This window comes from Passer domesticus, chromosome 6 (assembly GCF_036417665.1).
Source record: "Passer domesticus isolate bPasDom1 chromosome 6, bPasDom1.hap1, whole genome shotgun sequence".
Taxonomy (NCBI): Eukaryota; Metazoa; Chordata; class Aves; order Passeriformes; family Passeridae; genus Passer; species Passer domesticus.
The window spans coordinates 36,100,073-36,113,995 of NC_087479.1; the positions used below are offsets into that span (position 1 = coordinate 36,100,073).

The 13,923-nt window shown below is 38.7% G+C and overlaps 1 long non-coding RNA gene across 1 annotated transcript; it reads left to right on the forward strand.

Moving 5' to 3' along the window:
* The first annotated feature begins 3,043 nt into the window (after nucleotides 1–3,043).
* Nucleotides 3,044–5,543, forward strand: LOC135302129 (uncharacterized). Its single transcript, XR_010363828.1, has 2 exons — nucleotides 3,044–3,126; nucleotides 5,040–5,543. It is a non-coding gene; the product is annotated as an uncharacterized LOC135302129 (long non-coding RNA).
* The last annotated feature ends 8,380 nt before the right edge of the window (nucleotides 5,544–13,923 follow it).

A 13,923-nucleotide genomic window follows, 5' to 3' on the forward strand; every position in this document is an offset into this window, starting at 1 on the left:
TACCACATGGGATGAGAACAAAAACAAGCAAGCAGATAGGTACGCCAACTAGTTTATAGATCTAAAATAGAAGAAACACTTCAAAGACACCATGATGTTTATAGAGCTGTTTGTTAAGTGTTTATCTTACCAAGCAATAAACGTTTTATGAAGTGTTTTGTAAGGATTTTACAGTTATATACTCTTCAATTGTTTCTCCATTCCTCGCATTACATGGTGCTTACATCTCCAGAGCCAGCCATCATAATTTTGTTCTTTTCAGTAACACCTTTTGCTATGCTTTAAAAAATTTTTTCTTGCTCCTTTTCTCAGCATATACTGAGATTACATGATGGCTGCACGTCCATCAGCTTTACCCTGACAAAACTTGATACACACGCATTCCCTGTTACGTCATTATTTTATTACTACACTGAAGGAGATTGGAAGATCTCCTAGCTATCAGCATATAAAATCTTAGTTTTCTTTGGCTTGTACAGACACATCTTGTAGTGTACCAACATCGACTCATATCATTAATACCCTGGATTGCACTGAGTCAGAATTTGGATTAAAGACCATGCTTTGCATACTCAAGTTTGCAAAACCGAGCCACAGGCTCAGTAGGTGGCACTCTTTTCACCGCGTCACAGTAGAGCCAAGGCCCCATCCTCTTTGTAATTCTCAGGAGCTGAACTTGTGCTCCAGTATGATGGGAGATATTATGGAGTCATTAGTTCTCCCTGAAATTAGGTATAAAATGAAGGTCTTAACCACTATAGCTAATAAAAAAGCATTTACACCCTTTGTAATAGGAGTTTCAGATTCTAATAAGCCTAATGCTTCCACCTCATAATCACACTGAAATTTCCTCTAAAATTTCAATAGGATGTTATTTTTATTTTAAAATATTAATGTCAGCATAAACCAGTAATTAATAGCTGCAGTATTTATCCCATAAATGTATTCAATGCTCAGAGGCAGGGCTGTCTCTAGACAAGCCAGAGAATGGACTGACAGGAACCACATGAAGTTCAACACAGACTAATGCAAAGCCGTGCACTTTGGCCAGACTGATCTGCCATTGCACAGGCTGGGACTGGCAGGACACTCAGGGACACTGAATAAGATCTGGGGGTCCTGGTGGACAGTGGGAGAAACACCAGGGAGCAGTGAAGGCTCACACCATCCTGGCCTGTATAAAGAAAATCTGAGCTAGGTCAAGGGAAATTACTATTTCTCTTTGCTCATCATTTGGTAGCCTTTTTCTGGAATACCATGTGCAGTTTTGGGCATCCCAATATAAAAAAAGATGTTAATAAACTGGAGCCAGTAGAAAGTCAGGATGGTCAGGGGCTGGAACAGATGTCCTCAGCAAGGAGAGGCTGATGGAAACAGTGGTCATTTCAACCAGCTAGTGAGGATAGTGAAGCAATGAGCAACCATGTCTGATTTCAGTGTGCACCCTGGTTTGAGCAGGAGACTGAAATAGTGACCTCCCAGAATCTCCTCCAACTTGACTGATACTATAATTCAAGAAGCAAATCCTTTTAACTCACATAAGAGGAGGCCTAATTAGGTGACAAATAGTTTGAAAATGTCTTGTAGGAGATATGAGAGATTGTATTTGTTTCAGATTTGTTGGGCTTTAGTTTGAGGTTGTGAATTTAGAAGACCATCTGCCTAATTACAAATAAAGCCATTCCCTCACAGTCACCATTTCCCACCACTATTACAGGTGAAAATGTTCATAAAAATGGTTTTCATACAAGACCTATTACTTTATACTACAGAGAAATTTTAGTTTCTCTAATACCAATGTCTGTCTCCCATCTTTGTCAGAATTAATCACTCAAGTTAGAAATATTATTCTAGAGCACAACTTCTCCTGGGTAATTTGATGCAGACAGATAGAATGTTTGGAAAGAAGGGGTTTGGCCTATTTAAAAATGTTTTCAAAAAGAAAAAACCTTTGTGCCTATATTTTACTCTTCATATCTGAGTTTAAAATTAAAACACTTAATTCAAGCTAGATTTTAGCAAGATTCAGCTTCTTTGATCAACCTGGGAAGAAAATAAATGTATTTATAGAGCATGCACGTGTAAATACATATGTAGACACACACAGCGTGTCATGACCTGCTCCCTGAGAACCAGGAGGAAACCTTGTTACATGAGGGAAAGGGAGGGACGCTGTGGTTTAGAGAAGAAACCACATGTGAAACAAAGTTATTCACATTGCTTAAACACTACTGAAAGAAGCTCAGATGCCATGGTGGGAAAGCCAGCGCGGGAATCTATAAAGTACCAAATTATACGGCATGCTGAAAAGCAGGACTGCTGACCCTTTCTTCCTAATTTTGCTAGCTTGTGTGGCTTTAAAAAGACTTTGTAGAATTTCTGCATTTACTATCACTTATCCCAGTATGCCACATTATTTGTTTGTTTGTTTTACAAACAACAGTCTGTGGTAACATTGTTCACTAAAATAGATAAAAATACAGTATTGGAAGAAGCTAAGAGGTGAGCTGAAGGCCACATGGAGGTTGAATAGCTGAGCTTTGGTTAACTCCAAGTGCCTAAGTCCACATGTAAACTCTTCTGTCACTCTATACTGTTCCTGTATTTTAGGAGCTCAATATGCAGATCGTACTAAACTCCACCATGCTCCATCACCAAAGTGTCACCAATCTACACATATAATAATAGGACACCAAATGCTTCTTGCTGTTCAATTGACTGAATAGTGACACAAATCCTTCTGAAAATTAGGTTCAAGTTACCTTAAGCTAGGATGATATTTTAAAAAAATTAACAACAACAACAAAAATTTTTTTTTAAAAAAAAAGCTGCCTGTAAACTGCCTCTGATATTTTCTTAAATATTTATTGATTATATTTTCTTACATACTGTGTGAGAGGAACAATTAGAAAATGAACTGATGAATATATGTCTATTAGAACTCTAAAAATGTAAAGCACCATAAATTCTTTAGCTCTATTTAACTATTTATCGTAATTTAGATAACATAAATAATAATGTTACTACCTTGGGAAAAGTCCATGGTCAAGTAGCTCTCAACAAGAGTACTTCAGATCAGTGGAAATACTCCTGTAAAACATGTAAGGCAAGAAATACCAAGAACTGGTAGGCTTATGTCAATTTTTAATCCTAATACATATTTTTAATGCTATAATCACTTCATGGGATGAAGTCGGGCTGAAGTTAAAGGGGTAGAAAAGTTCACAGTTTGGGACAAAGTTCAAGTGCTGACAACCGGAATGACTGCAGTGCAGCTGCAACGTAGCTTAGGCACAGCCACATGCAACAGCCTCAGCTTAAAGCAGCTCCCAAGAAAATGTGACAGAAGCCCACCACGAGGCTTGTTTTGGCAGGTAACTTCCACTAAAGCTTCTTCTGTCTGTCCTTCCCCAAGATAACCAGCTGTGCTTTCTTTAAGCTGGCTTCAAGCCCAGGCAAAGAAACCCCCTAGAGGCACTCAGAGTCCTAACAACAACAAATGAACAAGAAAAGACATAGTAACAGCATGTACTGCAAAGTAATATTCACAGCTTGGTTGAATTTAGTGTAATAACAGAAAAAAATAATTTAGTGTAATAACAGAAATTTGAAATTATACGATGTGATATTTTTTCTCTCTTTGTATAACATTGATGTTATTTACTAGGAATTAGTATTACAGACAGTAATCTAGGCTGTTTCTTTAATACTCTGAGTAGACCAATTTCTTGTTGAAGCATGCAGAAGTTAATTAATTCAATCATTAGGCTATTTAATAATATAAAAATAAGACCTGCCCCATTGACATCAAGTAACTGGTAATAACTAATTGTTTATAAATATTTCCAGGATTCTGGAATATTTGTGTTATGTATTATTTATATGTGCAAGATATATATATGTATGTATGTATCTATGTGTATATATAGAAGAACATCCTTAAAGTCATCTTTTACAGAGAACATCAACTAGGAAATTCTTCTGGGCTTCAGTAGCTCGTATATTACACGCAGCAATCCCAAAGCCCATTTCAAATCATTTGACACTTACAGTCATTCAAGGAACTTTCAGCCCAAACAGGTTTTAGCGACAATGACTCAGAACCATTGCAATTAAATTGAAACACATGCTGCATAAATCTAGGGGCATCAGGGGAATCAGAAAGCGAACATTTGATAACACCAGGTTCCGTTGGTAGCCCATGGTACTCACTCCTGAGGATTCATCCCTATTCCATCACATAAATAAATTACAGAACAGCAAGGGAACATGAACCACAGTGGGAGACACCAACATATATAAATAAGACTTATGTGAGAGGCAGGTACCAAAAACAGAGTATAATCTGCAACCACATAATTACACACCTTGATGACCTTATCTGTCCCTCTACTTCTTAATCCTTCTTTTCTGTCATTTCGTGCTTGCCTCTGCTGACAGCTTGCATTGGAGCAAGCCAGGCTGCAGCTTCTTCTGTCATCACCATTACACTGTAGTATTTTTGGTGAATCGCTGGGCAGTTTTTATTCTTCTCAGATTCACAAGCAAGTTGCACCATTCTGATTTCCATACCTGGAATCCAGTAGTATTTTGGCAGTCCTCCATGATTCCTTCCAATACCGAGTTGTGACCTATCCCAACCAGTTGGTCTGTTTATCTCTCTGATCTCTGAATATTCCTTATTTTTTGCATAAAGTACATGGCATATTCCATTATAAGGAAAATTAATTCAGTTACTTTCTTTATGTTTATTACTACAAATATCATTATGGAGTTTGTTCTTCTTTCCTCTCCTTATCCTTTTTTAATACAAAATTTACAGTGTTTTTGTCTTGTCAATGGGAACCTTAAAAGGCTTGTACTTGTAGTACAATCTACAACATTTTTTTCCCATTTCTACATAGTGCATAAAACACAATTTCATAGCAATCGCCCTGTCTAGAATATGGTATTCCAAGGCCGGAATGCTTCCCAAATACGGATGTGATTATATTATGTATATGGTCCACTGAGCATTTGAGCATTACGTTTTCTGTTAGCCAACAGAAACACGGATCTTCATGGCTGCCACAGGACTGTCAGCCTGAAGGAAATGCAGCAATTCCAACAGGAAGCAATGAAGTTTTTGTCAATGCATCCCGACATTTTGCAAGTACTTTCAAAACCCTCCCTCCTGCACACTAAGGAGGATCTTCCCTCCTTTGCAAAGGCATGCTCCTCCCTCATCTCCCCCCACCCCTGCTGCTGCAGAGATTTTTCCAGCTCCTTGAAGCCACAGTGGACTGAGAAAGAAAAGGATATTATCTGGAGGAGGCTAATATAGCCAAGATCTACAGTAGAAGAACCAGGAATGCACATGAGCCATGAAGGGAACCATGGAGAAAGTATCCAGATACCAAGCTCGAGTATTCTGTCTCTGCTGGATTTACCATAGGGTCTGTTTATATGTACTTGTTAGTTTCTGTACTCTTTCCTCATATGTATGAGAGAGGCATCCTCCAATATCACTACTGCCTTGAGCAATAAAAAAAGCAATCACTGTATTTTTCTCAGCAGAATCTGTTCCCCACAAGGAGTGTTCTGAATATGTTGTCTTTGTTGTGCTACTAACAAGAAACAGCAGAAATCCACCATGCTCAAGGCAGGGATTAGCCAATCTACTGTGCACTATCACCACAGAATCATGACATTGGGCTTCACATATCAATGTACATCACAGAAAAGATGGAGAAAACTTCTAGAGTTTCTCAGGAATGGGAAGTGGTTCAGGAAATTTGCATCCAAAAACTGCAGTAGGGAAAAAACTGCCCAACTAAGAAAAAAACCAAAACAACCTTTCCCAAAAAACACACAAAACACTAAACAGAGAGACAACCCCCAAACCTCCTCTTATCTTGAAACCATGAATACTAAGAAAAATTACCAAATTATAGGATCTTCATTCTTAACATCTGTACCACTAAGAAAACAAATGTTACTGCTGTTCATTTCAGGCATATAAAACAGTAGGATGCTTGGGGTTTTTCCTTTTGGTGAAAGATTAGTGGAACCTCTTGAAAAGATGTATATTGGCTGAGGAGAAGAAGACATCAGAAATTCAAAGCAGCACAGAAGACAACAAAGAGAATTTCATAACAACAAAACACTGTCATAGTTCATAATGAAATCTGATTTTCTAATTGCAGAGTGGAGCTTTGCAGTGCAGGAAGCAGACACAGAAATTGACAAGGACATAAAAAATTAGGTAATGGAGTTAAACAGGAACATATTTTTCAGCATCCAAATTGTAGTGAAAACTTGTAACAGTGAGAAAAGATTATTTCACAAGTTCACTTAGACAAGCTTGCCTATTACAAGCTCCTTGATTTGTAGGCCTGGAATCTCCAACTAGTCATGTATTGCTATAATTAAAACAATCAACATTTTTGTCAGAACTAAGATATAGCCTATTTATTCCTACCAATTAGCATTCATGATTATATTTAAAATTAATGTGACTTGCAGTGTTTGCAAAGCCAGTATCCATTAAGTGATCTAGAGGTTGTACTGTTAGTACTATCTTGCATGGAACACCACAGAAGGCTACACAAAAAAAACAAAAAGAAAGGCATCCAAACAAGCTCTCATTTCCTCAGTGGATGTAGAAATAATATCCCCAATGCCTTGAGGGACTGCCATTCAGGAATGGCAGAAAGCCTCTTTGCTGCCTACCAGCTATTCTGGGTAAGACACAGAGTGCAGTTATAATCTGAAGCCAGTTTTGGTGAGCTGCCTCAGCCCTTCCAGTTACCAGTTGTTGATCACTCTCTAAAAGACAATTCTCACAGTTGTTCTGCAGCTGTTTAGCAGACTGAGAAGAGTTGTTGTCTAAGTTTCACATGTTCAATAAAATACTTTAGTACCCATGATAAGAAGGACAAGTACAGTCTCCTAGAATACAGTAGCTGGCACCATTAATTCTGTCCAGGCCAGTTGTGCTTACTGATCCGTCTTCTTTTCCTGAGAGGAAACAGCTGAATGTCTCTGCAAATGCTCATTCCTAGGCCAGCAGAACACAACAGCTGATTTACTGATATCATAGTCATTAATAATTGACTGATAACAACCAAGTGCTGTAAATGTCCAGAATGTTCACATACTGAATGGATGAGAAGATTTCTACTAATATCCAGCAGCCTTGAAACAAGCCCTACACAAACCTCCAAAAATATGCCTTCAGTTATCTTGAGACTTTGCAAATCTACATAGTTCTCTTTGACAAACCAGTACTTGCTTTTCAGAAATAGCACTGCAGAAACATGATGCTAGTGCAAGAGAAGTTCCTTCAGAAGCAGCTTCCTCCTCATTCATTTTCCTCCTTGTTTACACCTACCATGTATTCTCCTTTCATCAGCTTTCATCTTTATCTACATCCCAAATGTGTTTTTCCACAGTTAGGTTGAAACCCACAACATGTATTTTTCTACTCTATTTGATCAAGGATTAGCCTACCAAGGAGTCTCACAAGGAAGCTACACTACATATACTGTGTATGACTTCCCACAGCCCTATACACATCCCTCATATGAACATTTTTTTCTGATTTGAAAAGACCCATTTATTTTTGGGTTTCTATAAGCCATTAGCATTAGTTCTTCTAGCATTAGGGTGCATTAATTAAAAATACAGAGCAGGTTTCCAATTAATTTGAATTTCAGTTATGAAAAAGAATATGAACACTATGAAGTGATCTGTTAATATTAGGATTTCGCTGTGCAGCACAGACTGTCACCCACTGCTGCCTGTTGGTCCGATGCAGCAATCAGTAGCATTTTCAACAACTGGTGCTCATATGTTTTCTGTCCTTGATTCAGACAGAAACACTTGTCTTGACCATTTGCTATCAGCAATTTGAAACTAAAGAAACTTAGCACAGTTCAAGTTTGATTTTACAAGCATCATTTTGTGTTCTGAATAAGTAATTTGAGCTTTTGTGATCACATTTCTTCCTTTGCCACATTTTTCAGGATGGTCTAGTATGTTGGAATCTCACATAATACAGCTTAGTTTGTAACAAACTCAGTTCTTTCTAAGTGACAAATTTAGTTTTCTTTTCACTAAATATTGTAAATTTCCATGCACATAGGTTGTGAAACAAATAAAAATAAGGGATAACTTGCATTTAATAACTTTTTTAAAAATTTGGCAGTACATTTTAAACAAACTGGGAAAGCCAGCAGTAAGAAGAAAAACTTTCAAGGTTATCAGTATTCTTCACTTAAAGACCCTTTGATCTTTCCCGTTTTGGATTACAGTTTTGCACTACAAAGCATATACAACAACTATGGAATAACAACAACATTTTAACTTTTCAGTGGTGATGTTTTATATACTATGTTGGGAAAATTCAAGGTCTTCTTGTTGTGAAACAGACGTCTTAGAGTATGACAGAAAAACCATACTTATATTAAAATTCACTGGTTGCAGATTTCAGAAAGAGTACTAGTAGAACCTTTTTTTTTATGTGTAACTGGGAGATATCATTAAATGGAAATGGCACACAAGGCAATAAAGAAAGAAACCTCCTACACAGACGTAGGATGCTTATCTAGCAGTGTGGTTCTAAAATAGAAGTTCTTAATTTCCCCAAGTGTGCTGCAGTAAAAAATGAAAGAAGTGATTCTGACATGATACGGCACAGCAACAAGATCACTTTCACCTACATAATGCTCAGGTCATTTATAAAAATTAAATAAGTAGTTACACCAAAATGGATTTCAGAAACAGTCACTAAAAAAATAAAGACAACAGGAAGATTCTCTGCAGCAAGCACTTCAGTATTTTGTTTCTTCCCTTAGGATGAAGAAAAGGCACAGACAGATAAGGAACCAAAATAATGAAGAAAAGTTTATGATGATCAAATAGTAATAATCAGTGTCAGATTGTAAACTGATAACGCATTGTACTCACTTTTTATGGTATTAGAAAGTTTTATAAAATACCAGATGGTTAAAGATCAGGCCCAACATTCATGGGAAATACTTTTGAGCCTCTGTTTTCCTTACAGAATTCACATCCCAAGGTGCCTTATTGTCATATGATATCTTTATTTACAAAAGAAGGTTTTTTACCTTAAAATGAATGTGATTCTTCAAGATGTGTCTTACAGATAATCTTCAGTGTAAACTTATATCAAAATCAGCAGTTTTGACTAGCAAAGTATGTTTCTAGAGCAAAGCTTCCTTATCATCACAAAAATTGTTAGTGACAGAGCAAATCCAAATCCTACTTATGTCCTTTGGCCTGTCAGATGAAGGTTTTGAAATTATTACAAAGAAAGATGGGTTGAGACATTTCCAAGCATGAAACATCAGAAAACCAAGTTACCATTAAAAACAGCAATTGTTTCTTATCTGTATACTTACGTGTACAGATGAAGCCCACTTTGTGATTGGGCAGAAATTAGCATCAGAAGGCATTAGTCTCATATGACATCTTAGTGTCACCTGCAAAAGTTTCCCACAAATATCCCTGCCTCAAGCTAATGCTCTGTCCATAAATGATACATCATGAAGTTTGTTTCTTTTTACAAAAGAGGATGTGAATGAATAAAAACTGCAAAAGCAGAATCAAGTCAGAAGTGGATGGCATTACTTGAATTGGATGATAATTTGCTCTCCCCAGCTGTCTACCCTTTCTAAAATCTTCAGCCAACAGGGAGCTGAGCTGGTCACAAATCACCTTTAAACCAGCTCCACAGAATGTCACTCTGACATGAAGTCAGCTGAACAGCTCAGTTCAACCTCAGCAGCTGTCTCTAGCTAAAGTTTTTCTGTTCGTATATTGCATCACTTACTGCTGCTGACTCAGAGTCACTGCACACTGCACACAGCCATCACAGGCTGTAATGACCTAAGGTGTTACTGTCCTCTCCTGAAGTACTGCATCCACAACTTTGCTGCCAGAACAAATCATCTGCAAGCTCCTAAGGTATTTCATGCAAACATATGTGGATTAGCTCAAGCTACACTCAATAGCACTTCATGCTGTTGGCTGACGTTGCATCGAGTGACCAGGGGAGGTTTCTCATTGTCTGGTCTCCTGGCTCAGCAACAAGGGCAAGAAACTTAACTGAAGTCTAGTAAACTAATAGTTTAGAAAACCAGAACCACCAAATCTACCAGAGATGACTTTGCAATACGTTTTCTTGCTGCAGCCTGAAATATTGCTTTAGAATTCATAGGATAAGTGAACTGGTTTTATTACCCAAGAACATGGAGTTCAACAGAGTTCTTCCACAAGGTCTCTTTATCAGTGGAGAAACACACCTTTTCTCAAGATACCTCACTTCTCTGAAGAATAGATTAAAAATGTTTCTCTAACTTTCTGTACCCTTAGAAAAATTCTTTCCCCCAGCAGATGACATACTTTCCTACCATATAAGAGACATATTACATCAAAAATAAAGATTTAAATTTTGCTGAGTATTTCTATTCACAGATTCCATGAAGGATGTTCCTTGAGATATCTCATAGACCACTTTGCTCTCTAAACACACAGGCTAAAGAATCTGCTGTCGCTTTGAGCTCATGCACACCCCAGGGAATTTTTACAGCCACAACACACCTGCACTTCAGTTACATAAGCAACATCTGCATTATTCATCTAGAGAGATTTAAAGACTACTTATTATGGTGATATTAATTAAAATTAATAAAGAAAAGGCACATATCTGACAAGAATGAGCAAACCATGAACATGGCAATGTGTAAAAAGAGAATTATTATGGCATACACTCATAAATATGACCCACGAGCCCAGCAGCTCCTGGAATTTAGATTATTTTGTATTTTAAAAACATCTAAGCCTCACAGTGTAGGCAGAATATGTAAGTTTGTTGCTTCTATATTAAGAGCAGGTAAACATGAACAAACAGGTGGTTTGGAGTCAGTTAGACACAGTCAGTTAATCTTAAAGAAGGGGGAAAAAGAAGAAAGCCTCCAGACTTTGATTTTTGAGCTGTATTTTAACTATCAGTTTTGGCTTCACTGAAATTGATGGCAATATGATTTTAACCACTCTTAACAAGACAGCTGTTTTACTTTTACACTTTATCCAAGCTTACACATGATTTTGGGAGCCAATGACTTTCTATCCATGAGCCTTCTTCCTCCCCTCTTTGTTCAAAAAGGATCAAATGGGAATATTTTTATCTCACCATGTGGTTAAGAAATATTTTTGCTTGCTCAAATTTACCTGAAGTTGGTCAGAGGATACCTTGAGGATCTGTTCAGTGATGTAAGGCTCCCCTGGAAGACATTCCCTATTTGGGTAGGCAGCAGTGATTTTCTGTCCATGACCACAACCATCTTCAGCTCAAACACATCCTCCATTTCATCTCTGCTCCATCTCTTACTGACTTTAAAATTATCACATCAGTGTTCATTTAGACTTGTTTATAAGTGGTAGCAGCCGTTAACATCTCTTCTGTCACAACTATTCCACAATGCCAGCTTGCACAGATGGTATTATATCACATATGGGGTGACTTTGTGCAGCTTAGTTCAGTCTGAGGTGAATCGAGCCAAACCCCAAAAAAGCATTTTTAGAGTAGAAAAAGTATCCACGAGCCAAGTCAGTGCAGAATAGCTTTTGCACTTTAAATTCACACCAAAGTTTATTTTACAGTAGCTTCACTTAACAAGTACTTAACAAAAGAGACAAGAAGAGATGTGTGTGTGTGCATGACCATAAAGGTTAAACAGCAAACTACAGACGATTGCTGCAACTGTCTCCAGGATAACCTTGTTTGTAGAGGAAACACAGCCACCCTGTGCCAGGCCAGGCAAGAGAAAATGGAGTTTTACAGAGATTTTGAAATATTATTTCATGTGTTTTCATGGGTTAAGGGTCTTGGGGTTTTTTTGTACTTTTATCAAACACCAGAAGTTGTATTGCCATTATATTCTATAGTACAGGTGTAAAAAAATATGTACATGTGCCAATATACAACATATTTTTGTCCTTCCCCACTTTCCTTTCAATTATTATTAGTCATTGAGATACACAGCTTCTAAATGAACATGGAAGTTCTCCAGTAAAACATTTCATAATATTTTCCTATTTGCTTGTGTAGTGACCTGTGACATTGTTTTCTAAAATAATTATTTTTGTAATTGTGATGCTCTTTTCTTGCACAAGTAGGAGGCAAGTCAGTGCTCATTCTTTTGAACACAGGCCTCCTACTCACAAGATGTGCCCATTTGAAACTCTGAAGATGATTTCAACCCTGATGACTTGCTTTCAGTGCATTACACCCGCAAACAGTGCACCTATAATGAGGTCAGACGATACACGCTGGGGAAAAAAACATGGAAGTACAAATCCTCTTATTAACATACTTCATTTTTCCGCCTCTAGACTGTTCCAGTTCCAATGATTATTTGAGTTATTTCAACTAATGTGAAATGCAAAGTTTTGTATATTATGGTGGAACAAATATAAATCATTCATTTAAACCTATATTACAGTGCTATGGGTCAAGCTACAACAGAAAGGTTTTGCCTGCCTTTGTGTGAGAGGCAGAGTACAAAGCCATCAGCATCATCTGGAAGAGTTTCTCCAGGCTGAAGCAGTCACTTCAGGCTCCACAGTAATTGCCACCGACTCAGTGGCTACTTTACAGACCTGTCTGTCCTTACAGCACAGTAAATCACTACAACGTAGGATGAGTACACAGAGTAATCATGTCAGGCAGTACCAGGACCTAAGCCTCATCGCAGGAAAGCTCTGGGTCTTGCTGCAACATGTTTTTTAAGGAACAAAATATCTTAATCTGTATTCAAGCACAGAAATAGCACATATATAGTAAATACATTATATTGCACACAACAGCAGCTCCAGTGGAATTTTAGGAATAGTTATCAAACAACTGTGTCCCAGTAATGAACAAAATCTCATCCACTGGAACATGCGAGGAGCAAACATGTCCCAGTGTTACACAAAGGAACCGTGCCCTCATAAACTGTGAATGCCTTCTCCAGTACCTCAGTTTAACAAGGCCGAGTGCCAGATCCTGCACTTGCATTACAGCAACTCCATGCAGCACTACAGGCCTGGGGAAGCGTGACTGGAGAGCTGCCTGCAGGAAAAGGACCTTGGGGTGCTGGTTGACAGCAGAAGGAACATCAGCCAGAGTGTGCCCAGCTGGCCAGGGAGGCCAATGGCATCCTGGCATGTACCAGCAACAGTGTGGCCAGCAGGAGCAGGGCAGGGATTGCCCCCATGCACTCAGCACTGGCAAGACCGCACCTTGAGTCCTGTGCCCAGTTTTGGGCCCATCACAACAAAAAAGACATTGAGGTGCTGGAGCAGATCCAGAGAAAGGCAATGGAGGTGGTGAAGGGTCTGGAGCACAGGTGTGATGAGTGGCTGGGGGAGTTTATCCTGAGGAAAAGAAGACTTGGTGGGTGGGTGGGAGAACCTTATTGCTCTCTACAATTCCTGGAAGGAGATTGTAGCCACTTGAGGATTGGTCTCTTTCCCCAGGCAGCCAGCAGCAGGTCAAGAGGACATGGCCTCAAGCTATGCCAGAAGAGTTCAAGTTGGACATGATGAAGAATTTCTTCACTGAATGGTTTGTTAAGTATTAACTAGAATCTGGCTGCTTGGGGAAAGGGTGAACTTGCATTCCGTGGTGATGTTCAATGAACTCTGTGTGGCACTTAGTGTCCTGTCTAGTAGACAGGGTGCCCAGCGAAAGGTTGGTCTCGATGTTCTGAGAGGCCTTTTCCAGCCTTAATGATTGTGTGTGCCCATGCGATCCAGGGGCCATCCCGCCACGGCCCCTCACACCGCCACGGCCCCTCACACCGCCGCGGGCGGGCTCGGGACATCGCCGCTTTAAGGGTGGGTCTCCCCGGCGTTTCCCTGTTTAAGGGCGGC